This window comes from Ostrinia furnacalis, unplaced genomic scaffold, assembly GCF_004193835.3.
Source record: "Ostrinia furnacalis isolate ACB-3 unplaced genomic scaffold, ASM419383v2 OfSCF7487, whole genome shotgun sequence".
In the NCBI taxonomy this organism is placed as follows: domain Eukaryota; kingdom Metazoa; phylum Arthropoda; class Insecta; order Lepidoptera; family Crambidae; genus Ostrinia; species Ostrinia furnacalis.
Genome location: NW_021137726.1, coordinates 118,939 through 140,291, shown reverse-complemented (window position 1 = coordinate 140,291; position 21,353 = coordinate 118,939).

Here is a 21,353-nt window from a genome sequence, read left to right as displayed (position 1 = left end):
ACCAATATACAATATTGCTCGTTTACCTCATTTTATCAATGAATATCTATGAATAATACCTTAACCACGTATTAGTAATCTACAGACGTGACTGCAAGTGTGTAGGAAATAATCTTTTACAACGATTGTATCTTTATTGTCTACGTACAAAGTCATTATGATGCGCTTTCTTTCTGTGATCTTTTACAACGATTGTATCTTTAATGACTACATACAATATCATTATTTGATGTCAATCTTTCTGTGATTAAAAAAAATTAACCAAGTCATCATCAATCGCATCTTCAGAAGCGTTATCAAGCGCAAGTTAAGGCTGAGTTGCACCACCTAACTTTAACCGTAACTATAGCGATAACCGGTGTTTTTTGTATGGAGTTTGACTGATTTTTGGCGTTTGCTAAAGTTAAAGTAAGAGGTGCTTATATATTTTAAAGATCTCATTTTTCTTATTACTTGTCGCTGTGAAGTAAATATTAATATTGCGAGCAATAGAAAAAGTCCTGTCACCTGCATTAGGAAAGCGAGCTTAAAAGCTCATGACGTCATAACATAATTGTCTCACAGTGCTTTGTTCTTTACCTCAATGTGAAACGGGGGCGTGGCGCGTGTCTCCGCGATATGCCCAGAAACGAACATCGCCCGCGACGCCAGGTTAGTCGCGATTCAGTCGTACTGAGGAAATGTTCTCCGATATTGTTGGATAATGCGTCGTAACGTGCAATAACATAAGTGAAACGAAGAACTACAGGAACAATGAAGTCATTTACCACATGTAAGTATTGCAAATCCATTGGTATTTTGCTTATAAATAAAAAAAACATACAAGCATTTTTTAAACCAATTTCGAGCCTTGCCCCCAGGATTTAAAGTATCGATATCTTATCGACTCCATTTTATCTTTCTTCTCTCTAACTGCTTTTTTCAAAGTGTGCGTCACGTCACGCGGCCATTGATTGGCCATAAGGCACGCCTTCTGGCCAATCACAGCACTTTTAAGCCGGTTGCATATGTTGTCGTAGACTCTCAGTCGCTTTGTTTTTACACAGTTGAATGTGTGTGTGGGAGCTGTGGTGGGGGAAATGTGGGGACACTGGTTCTCGTTGTAGTTACGCGCGACTTCATATCTATTCTCTTTCTATGATCTGAGGATACAGGAGTTCAATCTGTCACCGTCTCTCTCAGAGTAGTTCCAATTTAATTTAAACAAAATATTTGTATTTAAATAACAATTACGACGTGTATACACGCAGTGCGTGTATTTTTTGGATTGACGTAGGAAGATACATGATTATAAAGTCTTAAGATAAAAAAGTAATTAGCGATTAATATAAATCTTAAGGTCCCAATGTAAAATTTGAAAACCTACATAATTTTATAGGCCTAAATGCTCCCCAAAAGTACACTCTGAAGATATTATGTAGCATAACTATTCAAAGAAAAAAGAATATTTTAAGAATACAGTCTAAATAGTACTGATTAAAATAATTATATTGTTTATAGACTTATTAAACACTAGCTTTTGCCCGCGGCTTCACCCGCGTGAAATTTAGTTTATCACAGACAGATCGTCATAAATTATAGCATATAATGTTAATCTGGGTTATAAACAATAATACTGTAAAGTTTCAACAAAATCCGTTCAGAAATTTTTGCTTGAAAGAATAACAAACATCCAGACATCTATACAAACTTTCGCATTTATAGGATTAGTAGGATTAATTACCTACATAATAATTGCCAAACGCTTATCTGAGTCCTATCTTTTTGTCGATAATTTATTATCAGGCACAGACATTAAGAGTAGGCGCACGCCGTTGATTTTTCGTCGGCCGATAGTTAGTCGGGCAGTTGATCAGTATGGGCAATATTGGCATGTATGGGAGTGCGCACACTACGCCGATCAGATTTGGCCGATTCTTCATACAATTTAAAATCGGGCACAACTATCGGCCAACTAAAAATCAACGGTGTGCGCCTACTCTTATACTTACATTGATGTATGATTAGGATTTTTTACTAATCATTGTTAATTGAAATGTGTTTATTTGATTGTCATGGTGCAAATTCTAATGTGAAAGATATGGGAATTACGTGTTTTTACACGCTAGGTAAACAAAATGTTCGCTATTTTTTTATAATAAAATTATGCATAGGCATTTTACCTTGACATACCTATTAATTATGTTATGTTTTCGCGTAATACAAGGAGCAAGTCAAAGTCGATTAAGCTTATTATAATAAATAGGTACTTACGCCTGTATTCACAAACGATGCTTGCTTAGGTGAAGCAGCAAATCGAGCGCAGAGTGTTGAGTAGAGCTCTGTGATTGGTTCGTGTGTCACCCTGTGCGTCCACGCGCACTGTGAGACCTCATAGTAATGTTTGTGAATACGGGCGTCAGGTATATTCCAGGTTTATACACGTCCCAAATATAACCCGCCCTACCACCTAGGAGTCCTGTACATCTGCTGTAAAGATGCAACAAAAAGTGTACAATTTCATCCTTGTTAAAGCCTGGTCCGTGAGCACGTAGAATTTTGTCCAATGACCCCAAGCTACCCATCCTTATCGCTCTCGCGTAATTATATTGCTGTCGCGACTGTGCGATGCGCGGACGCAGTGAGTGTGCGAGCGCGAAAGCAACATTATTACGCGCGAGCGATAAGGATGGGTAGCTTGGGGTCATTGGACAAAATTCTACGTGCTCACGGACCAGGCTTTAGCCAATTAATTTTTCCCAATAGTTAGACAAGATACATTTATTTGGGCATTTCTAATACTATCTGTAATGTCTATAGTCTATAGCGGTGGATCTATACCTACGTATGTACTTATATCTATGTATGCGCAGGCGACGCGCCGCCCGATCGCGGCACGACCGCCCAGTTGTCAATATACTGTCTAACGCTAAACCCGTGTTTCCTTGATACACCTCACTGGCTAACGAGGATTTGTTTTTTCGCGTGCAGAAAAATTGTGGCGGTCTGCAATCGTATCGTGTCTATCGTAAAATGTCTATCGGTAAATTGACTGAGTTCAATGTGAGATCGGGAAATTGGACTATGTACGTGGAACGAGCAGAAATGTACTTCAAAGTTAACGGCGTAAAAGAAGAGTTATGGCTACCCACTTTGATCGCGGCGATGGGGGACGAAGCCTACGAACTTCTAAGCAATTTGTCGAGCCCGGATAAACCTAGTGCTAAAGAATATGGTGTGGTGGTTAAGATGATGGCAGATCACCTGCACCCAAAACCGTCTTTTATGGCAGAACGTTACCATTTTCGTCAAAAACGACAAGCAGGGGGAGAAACTATTTTACAATACATTTCGGAACTTAAGAAATTATCGAAATATTGTGAGTTTAAGGCAGTATTGGAAGNACTGGACTATGATGATTTTGATTCTTTCCAGCAAAAAAAATACGCTCACGTTTACCATCTCTATCCTGGGGAAAGATCTAGAGTCATCAAAGACATGCAAAATAATTCACAGGACAAGGAACAAAGCACCCTACTCCGGGTGAATCCCGGATTTCCCGGATGGCTGGCAACCCTAATTGAGACACAGACGGGTGGTATTTACCTGAGTATTATAACGGTGAGCTGCATTGAATAAATACTATACGGATTTGTAGGCTATTTACTGGGTATACGATTCAATAATTTCTTTCTTAGAGGCTCTTTGTAAGTACGTACAGAATGTTTACTTTTAAGTAGGTAGGTACAGTCGACATTTTAGTTGCAAAATAGCAACATAAGATGCCATAAAGTATTGCTTAATAAGCCATCCTCTAAACTTTATCTATATGTCAACGCGAAATTGTAAGCTCCGTCAGTTTACAATATAACGCGTGAGATTGTAAACTAACAGTGGGTTAGGTTAGGTTAGATTGTAATCCAACTACGTCAGATTATAATCTGACGGAATTCACAATATTACGGTGACATATATAAGTAAGGCAAGAGTGAATAGGCACTCACAAGGCAGGTATGCATGTACCATCCTAGACTGCATCTCACTTGACATCAGATGTGATTGCAGCACAAGCAGGTTTTTGAGTATTTACAATTTAAAATAAGATAAATCTTCAGATGTAAAAGAAAAACTATTTAAAATTCCCTCACAAAACAAATTATTCAAACCAGTAACGTTTTCGTCTTCGACAATATATTTAGCATTTGGAACGGAGTTGTAACGAACGAACGACCAACCGGCACGTCCGTCCGCTTCGCACGCCACTCACGAACTGATTTGAATTTAGAATTCTCTCGCTCCGTTGCCGCTGTAGCGTTTTTACAAACATTACGTCTTGATAGAGTCATTAACTTTGCAGTTGAAATACGCGTAATGTTAGCGTTGTAACTGCAAAGTCGACCATGAGAGCAGTTAAAGAATGATATTGATTTTTTTTTTACTTTTAGGTATGGGTGACAAAAGCCCAAAATTGTCGGACTGGCTGACGCGAGACCCGAACCTCGTTATCGCTGGACTATTGTGGTGAATCCACTCGTAACATATACATACTCGTATTATGCATTAGCTTACCACAAGGGGCTTATAGATCTCAGTCAATGCCTGAGGTAGGGGATTTTGTTGATGTCAAACGTCAGCGAGACGTCAGATTTATATGCTCTGGCACATCATTTAGGTATGTCCACCCTTCCCGTGCTGCTCCTACGGACTTAGTAAGCGCTAGACTTTTAACACAAATCACTATTTTTATTCTTTTTTAAATAGCTAGACTTTTCGACTTTCTTTGTAAACCAAATGGGTTTAAAAACAACCTAATCTTTTGTTGTTTGTTTACATAGAATCGCTAAGGAGATTCCGCGAAGGAATGTTAATGTGGGGCCTTCATTAAAACTGGACAGCCCTATCTCCTCTTCTATATCTCATACGAATTTACACTTTATTGTCTAAGCCCAAAGTTTAAATTCCATTGAAGGTACAAACTTGGATACTTTTTTATCTACCAACAAAAAGCACTAAGTCGTCTTCGAAATGCTTTTTGATTGTACACTTTGTGGTGATTTTTTAGGGTTCAAAATTGAATAATAGTATTTAATGAGGTTAAAATTAATGGACTGTTCTCAGCATTTTATTTCGCGTTTGCTGTTTGACTGAGGATTTGCAAAGGAACTGTCGACCGCTTTGTATTTGCTATTTAGATTTTCAGATTAACGCGAAAGTTCTCTTGAGGGTGCATATTTCTTTAATTTTACAAAAGGTTATAACAGGTGTGGAGGTTTTGTTGTTGAGCTTTCAGGGCTGGATTTGCCTTTGTAATATACAGGTGTCCCAAATAGAGCGTGCCAAACTTTTCGAGACAAATAAAAAAAGATAAATCTGCTCATTTGTACACACAGCAACAAGAAGTAGGCTCAAAAAAGGGATTTTTAAAAAAATATGAAAAAAAATCGTATCTCTGAAATGGTGAGATATTTTTATAGATGTTCATCCATTAGTCACATTAGTCTAGTCTATCATCTCCTTTAGTTTGGCACGCTCTTTTTAGGACATCCTGTATATTAAAAAATATTTGAAATGTACAAATTACTAAAAGTCCCGTTAACCCGTCGTGCAGGCTAACTTAAATTCTTGGGTTGCGAGTAAAGCTCACCACAACACAAACGCTCAAACCTTGCGTTCAACATAACACATTTGGACTATTGTCACCCCATATAATAATAGGCTAGATGACAAAATTTCAATTATTTGTCCGTCAGACAGATAATTAGAAAAAATTAGACTCATATTCTTTATTTTCTTTAATAATTAAATAATAACAGTGCTACATCGACTTGAAATGGCGCGTTACGTTATGCTTGAGTAGATTTTTTACTCAAAAGTGACGTCACGCGACATTTCAACTCAGTATAATATACTGTAATTATTCGAATAAGAAAAAAAAATTAAAAATGTCTCCATTTTTTTATTATCTGTCTGACGGACTAAATAGAATTTCGATTTCATTACCTAGTCATCATCCCTATTATGTTAAACCTAACTAGCTTCTAGGTCCACATAATTTAATTATTGCAATTACAAGTAACAGGGTGTTAATTTCTTAGCACGTTCGCCTTTGTTTGTTAGTCCCTTGTTCACTTGCATATAAAGATCTAGTTGGAACGCACGCGATTCGCGCATCTATTCCCTACCTCGTTTACTTGTCTTCAAGAAACTCATTTATATTTTACAATTAGTTCTTTCCTCAACTATTTAAATGTTAATCTAAAATACTAAAGCAATTGGAAAGAACTTTTCCTGCTTTTAAACTAATTTCTGAAGAAATGTTTTGATGAATGATAGTAATAATGTCCACTGTGTCACTGTATTGCTACACTATGTAACGTACTTTTTCAGAATTTCTATAATGTTCGTCTGTGTAAATAAAGAAAGAATTAAGTACTGTACTAAAACTGTTTTTATTTCTATTGCACACATAGAGATGTTTAACTCAGTATGCTGGTTCTTAAGAACATGTTATAAATACCAATGTTCAATATAGGTTGTTGTAAAATTAGACACATTAGCTGACTGGTGAAAACCGCTCCTAAGCACTAAGTCACAGTTTTTTATACTCAACATCGCCTGCAATGCAAGAGAAAACAAAAAGTTTTTGTATGAAGAAGGAAAGAAAGAAAACAAAATAGATTTTATTATGTTCAAACGCAGAACCCACAATGTAAGAAATTCTCAAAAATACTGTCACGCGAAATCCTTAGTTGGGAGTTGACAATATTACACGATTGCCCGAAGATCCTGGCCACAAATCTCCGAAAAAAATGGCCACTGTCAAGGAACGACCCGCGATGAGATACTGTCCCCTCTGCAAGATGTCGTGACTTCCATACGTGGGGTGACCATGTTTGTTGGTCAAAGACGGATAATAAAACTGATGTCGGATAATATTTTTTGTTGTTATTTTTACACTAAAGTTATGATATGCACAATATTTAGTCTCTACATCTAGAAATCATGTGAAGATTTTTTAACAAGTTCGTTCGTTCGTTCGTTTCAGCCAAATGACGTCCACTGCTGGACAAAGGCCTAAACTTTAGCCTTTAGGCCTTTAACTAGTATTTAGATAAAATAAAATAGAGAAAACAATGCACTTACCCACTTGCTTGTGTAAATCTTCACTATCCTTTTCTCCCTATGGCCAGTATAGGGAGACAATAAACAAACTATTTATTGACAAAACACGTCTAACTGCTATGCTTAACTTCAAATAATTGAGATATGAATGTGAAATATTATGGACATATTTTTCTAAGTTTAAAATTTTTTTTCGTGATGATTATGATCGATAAAAGATGTATATTGCCTGAAGCCTTTATTTATAAGAAATTAAATAAAATGCTGTCTACTTTCCTGTTTAACACTTATTACACTTACCTGAATTTCCATGTATTTAAGTAAGACTGTCCCGTACGAGGCTTCAAGTGTGGTCGCCCTATCCTCACTCAGTGGTTACAAATTCCATGCGCAGATCTGACGGATGTTGGCCACTTGTCGGCTGCGCTCCGCCGTTTGTCATCGCTGAATATTTTATTCGGCTCACCTTGCTTTATTATTTTTTTGGGTTATTCACTTTCACGCTCCGGCCGCCGTTTCTTTTTATGAGATTAAAACTGTAGTGTTAGTAAAGAGAGATACAGAATTTACCTACAGAATAAAGACTTACTAGCAATCTTACTGCGTTAGTAAACAGTAAGTAGTTTTTATACTATAGTAATTTTACACTAAAGGGTACAGGTACTTTTAAAATTGTTTTGTAGCACTAAATGCTTTAACAAGGTAGACCGACGACATCATAAAGGTATGCCGCTACCATTCGATCAACATGGAAAATATTAGTGGAGGCCTATGTTCTCAGCAGTGGACGTCCTATGGCTGAAATTATGATGATGACTAAATGCATTTTAAGTTCTAAGAAATGAATTCATCAAAGTTTAAGTCAGCCACCGTACCAAATCTTCTACGTAAAAAAAAACTATATTTGTTAGAGCTAAAATTCAACTAAAATACTTGATTCAATTCCTAAAATTGGCAAAAGGGAACCCCAACCGATTCTATTGATTTTACATCACACGAAACTCCTAGACAAATGCAGGCGAAGGCTTTTAGCCGGCTTCCGGTGGGGAGTGCATCGTGACGTCACTACCGCTCAGACTGGACTCGACCTAATGGTTTGTCGACTTAACGGCTGCTTAGGTTAAACATTGATTTTAAATCTATACTAATACTAATATTATAAATGCGAAAGGAACTCTGTCTGTCTGTCTGTCTGTCTTGCTTTCACGCCTAAACCAATGAACCGATTTTAATTAAATTTGGCATAGAGATAGTTTGAGTCCCGGGAAAGGACATAGGACAGTTTTTATCCTGGTTTTTGAAACCCACGGGACGCGGGCGATAAAGTTTTTCTGTGACAGACAAAAGTCCACGCGGGCGAAGCCGCGGGCGGAAAGCTTAACTTTATATATTAAGGCTGAGTTGCACCATCTAACGTAAACCGTAACTATAGCGTTAACCGATGTTTTCATTATGAAGTTTGTTAGATTTTTGACGTTTGCTGAAGTTAAAGATGGCGAAACCCAGCCTAAGGCTGCGTTGCACCACCTAACTTTGACCGTAACTATAACGATAGAAAAGTCCCGGAGTCTTATTCATCTTTTTAATACCTTGGTTAGAAGTAACTTGGAATACGGAGCTATTGTCTGGTCACCTTTCTACGCAATACACACAAAGCATATTGAAAGCGTACAAAGAAAATTTCTACGTGTGCTCTCATTTAGGCAGGGACTCCATCGCAAACTGAGCTCATACCAGGTCAGATTAGATTATTTCAATATGATTTCACTCGAGGGGAGACGTAAATGTAGTGAACTAATCTTTCTGCATAAGATTGTCAACTCGCTCATCGACTCCCCTCCTATACTATCATCCCTCAATTTCAATACCGTATACAGATCTCGAAGGTATCATCACCCTAAGCTTTTTTCTCTTCATGTTTTCCGTAACAATACATCATTCTACAACCCAGTCGTCAGAATGTGCCGCCTTTACAATGACACCGTACTGGCCCAACCGGACATCGACATTTTTACGTCTAGTCCAAATGCCTTTCGAAGGAGTATCGCTACCATTTTTAATTAACAATCTTATCTTATTTTCCTCTTTCACTATTCTCACTCTCACACACATAATATTATATTAATTAACATCTTAATTTTCTGTAAAACGTATAATGTAAACTGAGTTTTTGAAGTTTTGATGTAACATTCATTATTAACCTATACTTTATAGGATGCATGTTGTTAGGTTACAATTTAGTCCATAAGCTTACGTGCTATATAATTTGTGAAACCTTAATTGTAATCTGTTTTGCGTCTTTAATAAATAAATAAATAAATAGATAACCGGTGTAATTTGTATGGAGTTTGACAGATTTTTGACATTTGTTAAGTAAGATGGTGCAACCCAGCCTTAGTATTACAAACATGATTTGTGATGATGAATGGTTGATACTCAACTCATCCATGTTAAAACTACTTGATGGATTTGGATGAAACTCATGCCACAGCCATTGAAGTAATATTACTACGTATAGAACAGACATCGCGAACAAAATATTATGTGCAGTGCGGGGTGCGGGGCGGTAATTTGATGGACAGCTGTCAGTCAAATACATGACTATCAAGTTTCATAATTTATGGCGATAAAATCTGCACCAGAAAATGTCGTACTTCATTGCTAGGATTGCGCAAATAGTGACGTTCCTGCGGTCGCCTCATCAAAGACATTACGTATCGATTGTGAAAATAAACAAATCGACTAAATGTGTTATTTATAATTTTCATGGTGCTCAATAGCAAAAATGTTCAGCTATTTACATTATTTTCTTTTAATTGTGCGTTTCCTGTAATGTAATATAAGCGCCCCTCCCTTAGACTAATAATAATTAGCCCTCCTAGACAAGTGACAAAACGTGGCAGTTGAAAAATTCGAAATTACTTCGCTCTGCCGTTTTTTGGTGTTAGTTACTTCACTCTGTGATGCGATTTTAAAATTACAACTGGCGATTCCGAATTCACAACTGAGGGGACTGTGGCTAATCGTGTTACTTGTGCTACAAGTGCGTATGGGCTTCATACTGATACTTAAGCCTTTAATTATTTTTCTTCCCGATTAAAATCTAATGTAATCGATAATCGCCTTGAGAATCGTTAACTGGTATTTTCTAATTCGATAAAAAAATGACCCATCTCTAGTTTAAAACTGTCATCCAACAGCGCACGAAATATTATGAGTTATAGATAATGATACCATTACAGAGGCGACACTTCGTTTACGTTTAGATTCTGCCTATTGAATTGGATACTGTAAGGATACATCGTCATCATCATTTTAGCTACTGGACGTCCACTGCTGGACAAAGGCCTCCTCCAATGATTTCCACATCGCCCAGTTGATAGTGGCCTGCACCCAGCGTCTTCCTGCTATCTTTAGTCAGTCCATCTTGAGATTTTAGAAAAATTCCCACTCGTCACGGTAGGGACAAAGTTAGGGATGACCCACGCCTCCACTCCAGAACCTTTCTGACTTTCAGTTATTTTATTGTCACTTTTGTTAACTATCTCAACGGTTGAGTACTCGTATAATAGCTGTACCTCAATTCTATACAAAGTGAGGTAGAAGTTACGGGACTATTCCCACCTCTCTCTTCTCCTTTCCACCGCTGCATCTCCTGTGTAGCTAGCATCTAGATTAGTTGATTTAAAGCCAAGGTATTATATCAGTTTTTAGGTAATAACTTAGTGCATCTAAAAATGGAAAAAGGTAAGTTCACTTTCTAGTTTTTTGTAACATTGAAAAATCTAAAAAGAAGCATCATTTTTTTTACGTTCTAGTTTATACTTATAGGTCCTGTACATCGGTAGATTTTGCTAAATAAATGAATCCATCCGGACTCAGAAACTTAAAAAATTAAAATAGCTGTAATTTTTTAATATTAGGGATAAAATGTTTTATCAGTGAATTTGTCGATAAAATTGATCAATTACTTATTACTGCGTCCTAATGGGTCGGACACTGGTGACCAGACACACTGTATAATTATTATAATTTTAACCTATCTCGTGAGCTCTCGTGTCAATAATTAGGGTGATTTACTAACTAAACAGTCGCATACCAAAAACAGCAGTGAGATCAAACAAGTTTGATCCATGATGCCTCACGACTATTAAATGTGAGCCCACTCGTAACCCAAGCTTATTTAGCTTAACACGAGGGGCTGGACGCTATTAGTAATTTGTGCAATACAAATTGCTAATAATCTTTTAAAAAATCTTTTTATTGCACCAACCTTCCTTTTGTATACCTACTAATTTATGCGTCAGTGTCAAGTCTGCGATTTTTATTCTTTGAAATTTTCGTAAAATGGCTGCCGCTGCGGTGACGCCTTGTAATTGACAAATTAAAATTAAATTAGTGTTTTAAAGTGCATAAATGTACAACTTAATGGTAATAAATCATTCCTTGATTTTTACTTAATATGTTTCTGGAGTTATTTGAACAGTATTTTCGTGTATAGGATGGCATATTTTCAAAAAACAAAACTGCACTCAAGCGTGTTGTCACAGCAACCGCTGGGCACATACTAATTGAAGATCGGTCCGTGGACCTGTTTGCGTGCCAGAAACAATCTAGTTGACATGTCTTCTCTAGTACGTAGTACATTATAACTCAATGGCCACAGCTTACAAATTAGATTCGCACTTATGTAGGTATTATTTTCTTTACTTTATCGCCCGTATTCACAAACATTACTATGAGGTCTCACAGTGCGCGTGGTCGCACTGGGTGACAGACGAATCAATCACAGAGCTTGCTGCTTCACTTAAGCAAGTATCGTTTGTGAATGCGGGCGTTTATCTTGTTCCTACAAATAACATTTACCCGACTGCGCCAGAGGGAGGTTTATGTTTCTGTTTGCATTCATCTGGATATTTTAGATAACGGCTGACGGGGCAGCAAGGTTCTGGAGTGGTGGCCACGTATAAAACCCAACATAGGACGTCCACCCACAAGGTGGACCGACGACCTCATAATGGTAGGATAATTCATAATGGAAGGCGCTGCATGCAAGCCGCCACTAACCGGCCGTTATGGATCATTGGGGGAGGCCTATGTTCAGCAGTGGACGTCCAATGGCTGAAATGATGATGATGATGACGATTTAAGATATATTGGAGGTTGGAATGAAGGAACGACGGTTATAGTACGACAAGACTATAACCTAAATTCTTAAAACATTCGACTTACATTCTCCAACATGTCTACCCTCATGTAAAATCGAATAGCTTCCACAAAAGCCATGTCAACATCGGTAATTCCCCGGCAAAGTGAGTTTATTTACACCTAATGGGCTGTCGGTATCGGGAAGAATCGAATCTTCCAGAACAGGCCCGAGGCGCAGCAATTACTGGAGAAACTCTAAACCTGAGAGAATGCGCACTTATACATATTTTTACCGCGGAAAAGGGTTGTTCCCGATTGGTATTAAGCTTGTATTTATTGCACATTTACAAAAGACAAAGGAAAAAAAAGTCTACTTTTAAGAAACAAATAATTATCATAATGTACGAGTGTTTATAAGACTAATAAGTAAAGTTCCAAAGCCTACTAATAGAGGGCGCTGTGCGGAGTTAACTCGCGCTAGTGAAGTATTAGTGCCCCTTATAAAGGAAAATCTTATAGTATGAAGCTGACCATATTACCTATTATGATATTGCACTTTATGTTAGTAATGAAACAATATAAAACAAAGCAACCTAGCATTCAAAGCAACTTGGCATAAAACGTACAAGTATGTATAAAAAATCTCTAATATGAATGATAAAAAGTTATCGCCATTATGTCTGCAAAAATTCTTATGAAAGCACCAAATAAAATGTAGTATGCTACAGTCGCTACGTGCTACGAAGCTCGTAGCATCGTCTACGGCTTGTAGTCTGTAGCACCGTAGTATAAAGCTTAGTAACTTGAACTGTGTACATTTCGGCAAGGATTTTATTGAAGGATCATTTTGACTGTCAAAAAATGTTATATCTGTTGTTTATTTAATTAAAATTAATTAAAATACATTAATTATAAAGGGAGTATAAGACAATGCTAGTAGAGTCAGTACATAGACCCCTCTATGCCCCACCCCCACCCCAAGCTACATCTTAGGATATAAGTATTACCGATAAAAAAAGTTCAATGATAAATAATAAAATATTTAGTGATGTTCCATAGTTTGTGGTTACATAATATACCTACTTATTGTTGACAGGACAACGCTTTAGAAAGTTTGATATGACTGAAATGTTTTTTGAATCAATGAAACATTAATTTTTATTATGTACTAGCTTTCCGCCCGCGGCTTCGCCCGCGTGGAATTTTGTCTGTCACAGAAAAACTTTATCGCGCGCGTCCCTGTTTCAAAAACCGGGATAAAAACTATCCTATGTTCTTTCCCGGGACTCAAACTATCTCTATGCCAAATTTCATCAAAATCGGTTGCGAGGTTTAAGCGGGAAAGCGTAACAGACAGACAGACAGACAGACAGACAGAGTTACTTTCGCATTTATAATATTAGTTGGGATTTACTAGTGGCCACCCGCGACTTCGTACGAGTGGATCCCGTTTTACCCACTTAGGGGTGGAGTTTCGTAAAATCCTTTCTTAGTGGATGCCTACGTCATAACATCTACCTGCATGCCAAATTTCAGCCCGATCCGTCCAGTGGTTTGGGCTGTGCGTTGATAGATCACTATGTCAGTCAGTCAGTCAGTCAGTCAGTCAGTCACCTTTGAGTTTTATATATTTAGATTTTAAATAAACTAAATCTATAGAACCGAGATGGTCCCAACCCGCCTACGAAACCTAAGAGGATCGTCTCAGTTACTAATTGGTACTGCCTTTGTACCATTCCGGGGTTTATTTAAATTGTATTGAGGATCTGTAATTGTTGTTTCAAAGGCTTAAGGTTAAATCTTGGATTTCGCGCAATTATTGTTATTTTAAACGAAGGTAAACTTTTAAGCTTTGTTTGTAACTTAAAATCCTAATTAAATGATTAATTATAATTCATTTCTACCAAATGCTTAACACTTCTTTGTCATTAAAACTGTTTTACTTTGATAATCTTGAATCTGTGACCTTAAATCTGTAGGAATAATCACGAGTTTACTCTAAAAGCTATAAGGTATTTGTCTTATAAGTAACGCAGTTTCAAAAACTGCTCCACTTTTTATGTCAACTTAAGGGTAGGCGCACACCGTTGATTTTTAGTTGGCCGATAGTTGTGCCCGATTTTAAATTGTATGAAGAATCGGCCAAATCGAATCGGCGTAGTGTGCGCACTCCCATACATGCCCATACTGATCAACTGCCCGACTAAACTATCGACCGACGAAAAATCAACGGTGTGCGCCTACTCTAATAAAACTTGATGTCCGTTGCACACCATGTACAGTCCATGACACCCAAAGTAGCCAAAAAGATCGAAACATCTTTGTAATAATTGAAATAAGGTTGTGTTGTCAACTTTTTGGTCACTTTATGTGTCACGAACAATTTGACGCTGACTGTACAACAGAAAAAAAATATTAATCAACATTATGCTTCCAAAAACGGGGTTATAAAAATACGCAATCCCAACAAAGGCGTGATAATTTTCCGTGCGCTCGTAAATTTGAGTATCAAGACCACGCCATCCGTGTATAGAGTCGTAACTTACAATTCGGGCCACTGGGCGGACCAGTCACGCCCCGGAATGGGAAAAATCTCAGTTACGTCCCTTAACATAATTAATGCGAAGCCAGTAGGTTCGGACATATAGGGCCCACCTTATTAGGACGATAGTGACGCCACCTGGTGGCGCTACCAACAAAATTTACACAGTTATGTGGAGGGTTACTCAAGTGGTACCTTGTAGTTTGTACTTAGTTGTTACCAATTTGTTGCTGGCAACCGAAAATGAAGCTATTTGGTAGCTCAATATACCATGGTAGCACGACCGGTCAATAATTAGTGGATCCAGTAATGCAGGGTCCCGCAAAACTGGACTTTCATTCCCACCACTGCAACTCCTGTGTAGCCAGGATCTACAGCTCGACCGCCATAAAAACCCAACCAATGAAGGTCAAGTTTGTCCCGACGGGAACGAGCCCTTAGTGTACAACTGTACCTACAACCCGTTGATTGATTGAGTTAACCGCGCATCTGGTAGCCGTGACGTCACATCGATGCTCATGGACCTAGCAAACGCGAGGTGGTGTGCGAGTAAGTGGGAGGGAGTGCAGTGCAGTTAGCTAGAGTGGGTTGTATACTCTCCACAGTTTCATTCATCATCATCATTTCAGCCACAGGACGTCCACTGCTGATCATCTTAGGCCTCCTCCCCAATGAATTCTACAATGGCCGGTTGGTAGCGGCCTGCATCCAGCGCCTTTATGAGGACGTCGGTCCACCTAGTGGGTGGACGTCCCACTCTGCGCTTTCCGGTAATTGTTTATTCCTTCGTTTATACGTGTTTATTCATTCCTTAATATTAAATATGCTACCGAGTAATCACGAGTCACCATCAAACTAATAAGTACTAATTTTTAAAATAGCTTACAAAATGAGAGTGAGCCTACTAAATACGATTATTTTGTAACCGAACCGAGTATGTTATATCAGCAAAAAATGTAATTATGTCCCCCATTTGATTCGGGGATGAAATCCAGAAGATTAAAGATGTGTGATGATTGTGTCTGAAAGACAAGGCTTGGATCGTTTTATTAAAATATCTTCGTAATTAAATACTCGTAATATCTAATCTATCTTTTTGTTTAATTTTGAATATTGTTTCGTTGTTTATTTACTTATTTCCTTTACTTAATTTGACTTTTTAATGTGTACCTACTTGTTAACTTGATGTGGTTGTTTATTGCCACATTTTTCCTAAAATATTTATTATTTTTGCCAAAGGTAGTCAAGTGGTGACCTGGGACAACTTACATTACGTTTGCCGAAAAGTGATTTGCATTTAAGAATCCGCCATTCACCCAATCAATAGGTAAAAGATTCGGTCATCTGTTATTGATTTATCTTTCAAATTTTTTCCTATTGCAAATTTAAAATTCATCCCTTTTTCTACGTCCGATGTCAATACAAGAATGTCGTTCCGAAGTAACAGTTACAAGTTAAGTTACGGTATTTGTAAGGTGAATTTTCGTGGATTCGAATCAGACCATGAGCGTGATAGCTCTTAATAAATATTACTTAAATATAAACTCCTGACTTGCAATGCGTAATCCGTACCGAGACTCCAAGCCACCCATACACCCATAGTCATGCTCCACCAGTCTTTTTAAAGCCTCCACACACCCTCAAGTATTCCATATAACTTAACGAAACTTCGTCGAATTTTTGCCTTAACAGACTCCGTGTATGTCAAAGTTTAAAAGCCCCGATGCACGTGTTGCCTGAGAAATGGCGGCAAAAATTGATTTTGACATCTCCTTCACCCACTTTACAGCGAGCAAAGTCACTCGGGCGCATCCTCAATGAAATTCAACCTTAACTTCTAAGGGCAAAGTTGATATTTCAGTGGAGTTTTCTGAGGCGTTTTCTTCATATTTATTAGTGTTGCTTTTTTGCGTGTAATGGATTTTTAAGTGAATAAACAAGCAAGCTTCGAGAACTGATGGAGTTTGCGGTCGATTTGCCGATCGAGTGGTGTTAATGAAGGATAAATAAACATAAACAAGGACTGTTTTAGATAAGGAAGTCGTTGTTTTTGTATTATATTTGTGATACTATTAAACTTGAAACAATAAAGTGTAATATCCGTAAAAATTAAATTTAAAATTATTGTATTTGTTATAGTATTAAACTTGAAACAACAAAGTGTAATATCCGTAAAATTTATGAAATCTAAAATTTTCTTCACTGTAGGATTTAATTGTTGTGTCATGCAAACATGTGAAGAATACCGTCAGATACTCAGTACGGATAAAAATGTTGCTGCAGTACTTATCTAATACGAGTAGTATTTTTGATCTCTACAACAAGAGCTCTACACTTTTATAGTGTGACTTAAAATAATATCTTTTGAACTTCATATTGAGAAAATTATTAGACGACTGTGAATAGAAATAACTGCTACGAATCCCGTGCTATTTTGTAGAATATTACCATAATAGCAGCAATCGACAAAGAGTTTTTAGATCGCAAGTATCAATACGCCTCGGTCGGTGTATACAACTAAGTAGTACTAACAGGGAATATAGGCGGGCCGCGGACGAGATGAAAAATCACAGATGACTCTTTTTTATTGTAGAGTCACCACTCGAGGGAGTGTGGACAGTCGCGTGCACAATCACAAACTGAAATTTTCCACTTGAACACTTTTTGGCTGATTTGTATTTTGTAACGATTGAAATATATTGTTATGTGATTTCATATTAGTCGTATAGAGGCATAATTTCTTTTTTTTTGTCATTAAATCGTAATCGTAATGGTAAAAATGTATTAATAATATTTTAAAATTACAACTTGGCCAAGTTTCGTGATAATAAAAGAATTAGAAGTGCGTGTAATTCAGTTTCCTTTGCTTGAACTTGGCTTGACACGCTACACTACCGCGTGTCTAGTATCTTAGATTTTATTAAAGAGTTAGTTCGTTACAAGTCGACCTAATAAAAGCTTGTGAAAAAATAATACCTAGATGTTTCATTTGTGTAATTGGCTCATCAAAAAATAAAGAAAAGGTCTTGGCTTGCATCTCATCCGATGGAAAGTGATGATAAGGCCTAATGTGAAAGCGAGCTTCTTTTTTTTTATCCACTACGAGGAAGCTCTCGGCCTGTATCTCACCTGATGGTAAGTGACGAAGCGAGCGTCACCCGGAATCCTCAACCACGGAGGAACTGACTATCTTACCTCTAACTGCTGGAACACAACAATGCTGTTAACATTATTGTTATGGCTTCACCTGGAATCCTCAACTACATTGAAATGAATTATAAAAACTTATGGAAGTGGATTGACTTCTACTACTTAATTTTTTTACGAAGCAAATAGGTACAGGTAACTCTAATAATTCAAAAAAATAAAAGTAAGTTACAACTTCTACACTCAACTGTCCGAATAATTCAAGCGGACGAAACAAGACAGTGCGATACGAACGGCCCGCGATATTGATATTGATGATGACTGTACCGCTAATGTACAGTCGACTCGACAGTCGCCTTGCCTTTTCCGTTGACAAAGAAATGAAAAATGGTGTCTCTTAACTGCGTAAAATAAAAGCTTTCGCATTTAATGTACATTTGAGTACGTTTTATTTATAAATTAATGGTTTTCAATATTTGTTTTTCGGCTTTATTCAACTTCATAGAATAAGCAGCCCAAAAAAACTTGGAAGACCATGAATACTTTGGATGATAATTTTGGAAGCAATTAGGTATATTCATTGACATTTAGTATTTAAGTATTTAATATGGCTACTTAAGTAGACGATTTATTAATCTGCTTCTTATTTTTATGGAATGTAAAGAAAAGGTCTTTCAGGAATGCTTAAAGATATCTTCAAGCATTCCTGAGAGACCATTTCTTATTAACTAATATTAGTTACTTACCTACTTAACGAGTACTTAGTTTGCTAAATTGAATTCTAAGTGTACACTTAGGCTGAGTTGCACCACCTTATTTTAAATGACTAATGTAACGATAACCGGTGTTTATGGAGTTTGACAGACTTTTGACGTTTGTTAAAGTTGAAGTAAGATGATGCAACCCAGCCTTAGTTATAAAAAACTTAAAGCTTGTGCCAAACGTGCACCATTTCACAACTTCAAACGAAAATGCATCAAATCGAATGCTAAACAAACCCGTTGGAAAGATAATTCCATTTTTAACTCAAACAATTCAAGTACAGTCGCGCTCAAGTGGCCATACATTGCTCTGAGTGGCGACGGTGGCGCCGCGTGCGGCTGACTGCCGAGTTATCGCACTCGACGCGTCAGTACTTCGTTTTATTGCGGAAAAACTGCGGACTCGAGTAAGCGATATGGACTCGAGAACTGTTAATGTTCCGGACACTTGGTTGGATTATTATAAATGACCGCTGAGTGTAGACGTTTATGTTTGAATGTAGCGATTGGATTTTACGCTCAGGCTAGTACTTTTGGGGCATGGTATCTGGAGTAAGAAATAGTTTTCTTCGATTTTGAATTGAATTTTCTAGTGTGGGTACATTATTAACCACAGGGCGAAACTCACCTAGGTACTTACTGCCTATGCAACTTATGCATACAATTATGTATATGAAAATAATGTGCTTTTAAAAAAATAAAAATTGAATTAATTCAGTTTCAAGATTAACAGACTGTATGAAGTGAATCTTCACATGACGTCATTAATTGTCAATATTTATATCGGAACTTATAATTAACTTAATTTATATAGTTAAATCAGGGTTATAGTATACTACTTTACTTTAGCTATGAATGTACTTTACTTTGTCTTTACCTTAAAGTATTAAGGTGAAGTATTTATAATTAATTAGACTCCTAAAATAAACAGGAAACCTTAATTTCAGTTCCTCATGCAAACCAGTATTGTTTCTAGCCGTAATAATTACACTAACTTTCAAAGAAACTGCAGCTTAGAACGTAATACAGTGTAATATCATTTGTTCCACTCGCTCCACTCCGGTACAGTCGCGAGCAGAAATATTACGGGCGTTATCAAAATGAATTATTTCACATCGCAACACAAAGCGTAGAGTACCGGCCTTTTGCTTATTAACTTTAATTTTTAATATTCGAGCTCGTGCCCCGTAAAATTGCAATCCACAACCGAAATAATAGGAAAAAAATGGTCTTGTGAAATTTTTCAGGAATGCTACCCGTGTTACTATCATTGCGAGCTTGCAACAAGGGAAATTTACTTTGGGTGAAATTGAATTTTTGAGAAATATTTTTTTAAATGCCTTTTTAAAAAACGTCGAGTAGGAGTTATTTAAAACCTAGAAGATACTCTTATTCGATCATAATTTTGTAATTTCTGGTGAATTATTATAATAAGCAAAAAAATATTCGATAATAAAAAATATGGTTATATTTTCAATAGAACCCTAAAGTCCGGGAAAAACAAAAACGCTAATTTGAACAAACGCCGAGTTTTCTCGACTTATTCAAATTTTTCGTTGCATTAACCCACTTTTCTCAAATGTATTCATGAGCTGAGTACACAAGGTTCGTTAACTTCTGCATATAGGTGTAGGAAAAAGGTAAGTATCTACTTGTTTAACGAATAAGTCCTTTACAAATGCATTTTTCTATTAATTTATCTATTTTTTCCCAAAAGTATTATCGACTTCGACAACATTAGAAACTTTTGATTTCCCATAAAAAACTTTCTTTCTTTATTTACCTCTTTTGAAGTACCACTATCTAGTCTATGTTTTCTCTCAAAACTCCTTCACTAATAGTGAAAAGCAGAGATTAATATAATTAAATTATTTATTACTTCCGATTTTATATCTTTTGTATTTACATTCCAAAATGTCGTATATTTCAATAAACGTCAAATTATAAACAAGCACCGTATTAATTCATAGCGGGGCCGATACATCATGGCCGACCTCCGATCCGGCGCCATCCTTTAAAATAACTCCAACCGATCCATCATATTACCACCACAATACACAGTTTTCGCATTAATGTGGGTAGAATAATATTTTTGTATATTCCCTGGCGATTGGGAATAAGATACTGCATAATGAGGTTTTGATATCTTTGAATAAGAATAACAGTAGTCAGCTGGAATGGACAATTGTTTTTTTTATTGACTGTTTCTTGCGCTGCTTCTACTCAGCACTCCGGCCCATTTGTTGTCCCGAAGCAGTGTTAAGGTTAAGTATTAGTACTGGCATGTAAAAGAGCTTTTCATAAGCCTATTTGGAAATCAAATAATTATTGTCTGATTCAAAGTCAGCTTTGGCTTTGTCGAAAGTTGGTTTGACCATTTTCTATCCTAGAATTTCCATGTCAAAGATGCAGAGCGCCGTTTCACGAATAGGTAGGTGCTTAATCTGAAAAAGTGGAGAAAAGTTAACACATTGAATAACGCAATGACACAGCTACGCCGAGATTCGAATGAGTACGAGTACACATTTCTAAACCATTTTCCAACTCTTGTAAATAAAGAAACAACATTTTTAGATTCCTTCACTAAAATAACCTAAATAATATTGTTCTGATTAAGCAGTTCATTGCAGGTGATAGGATAAAACATTTGCTGT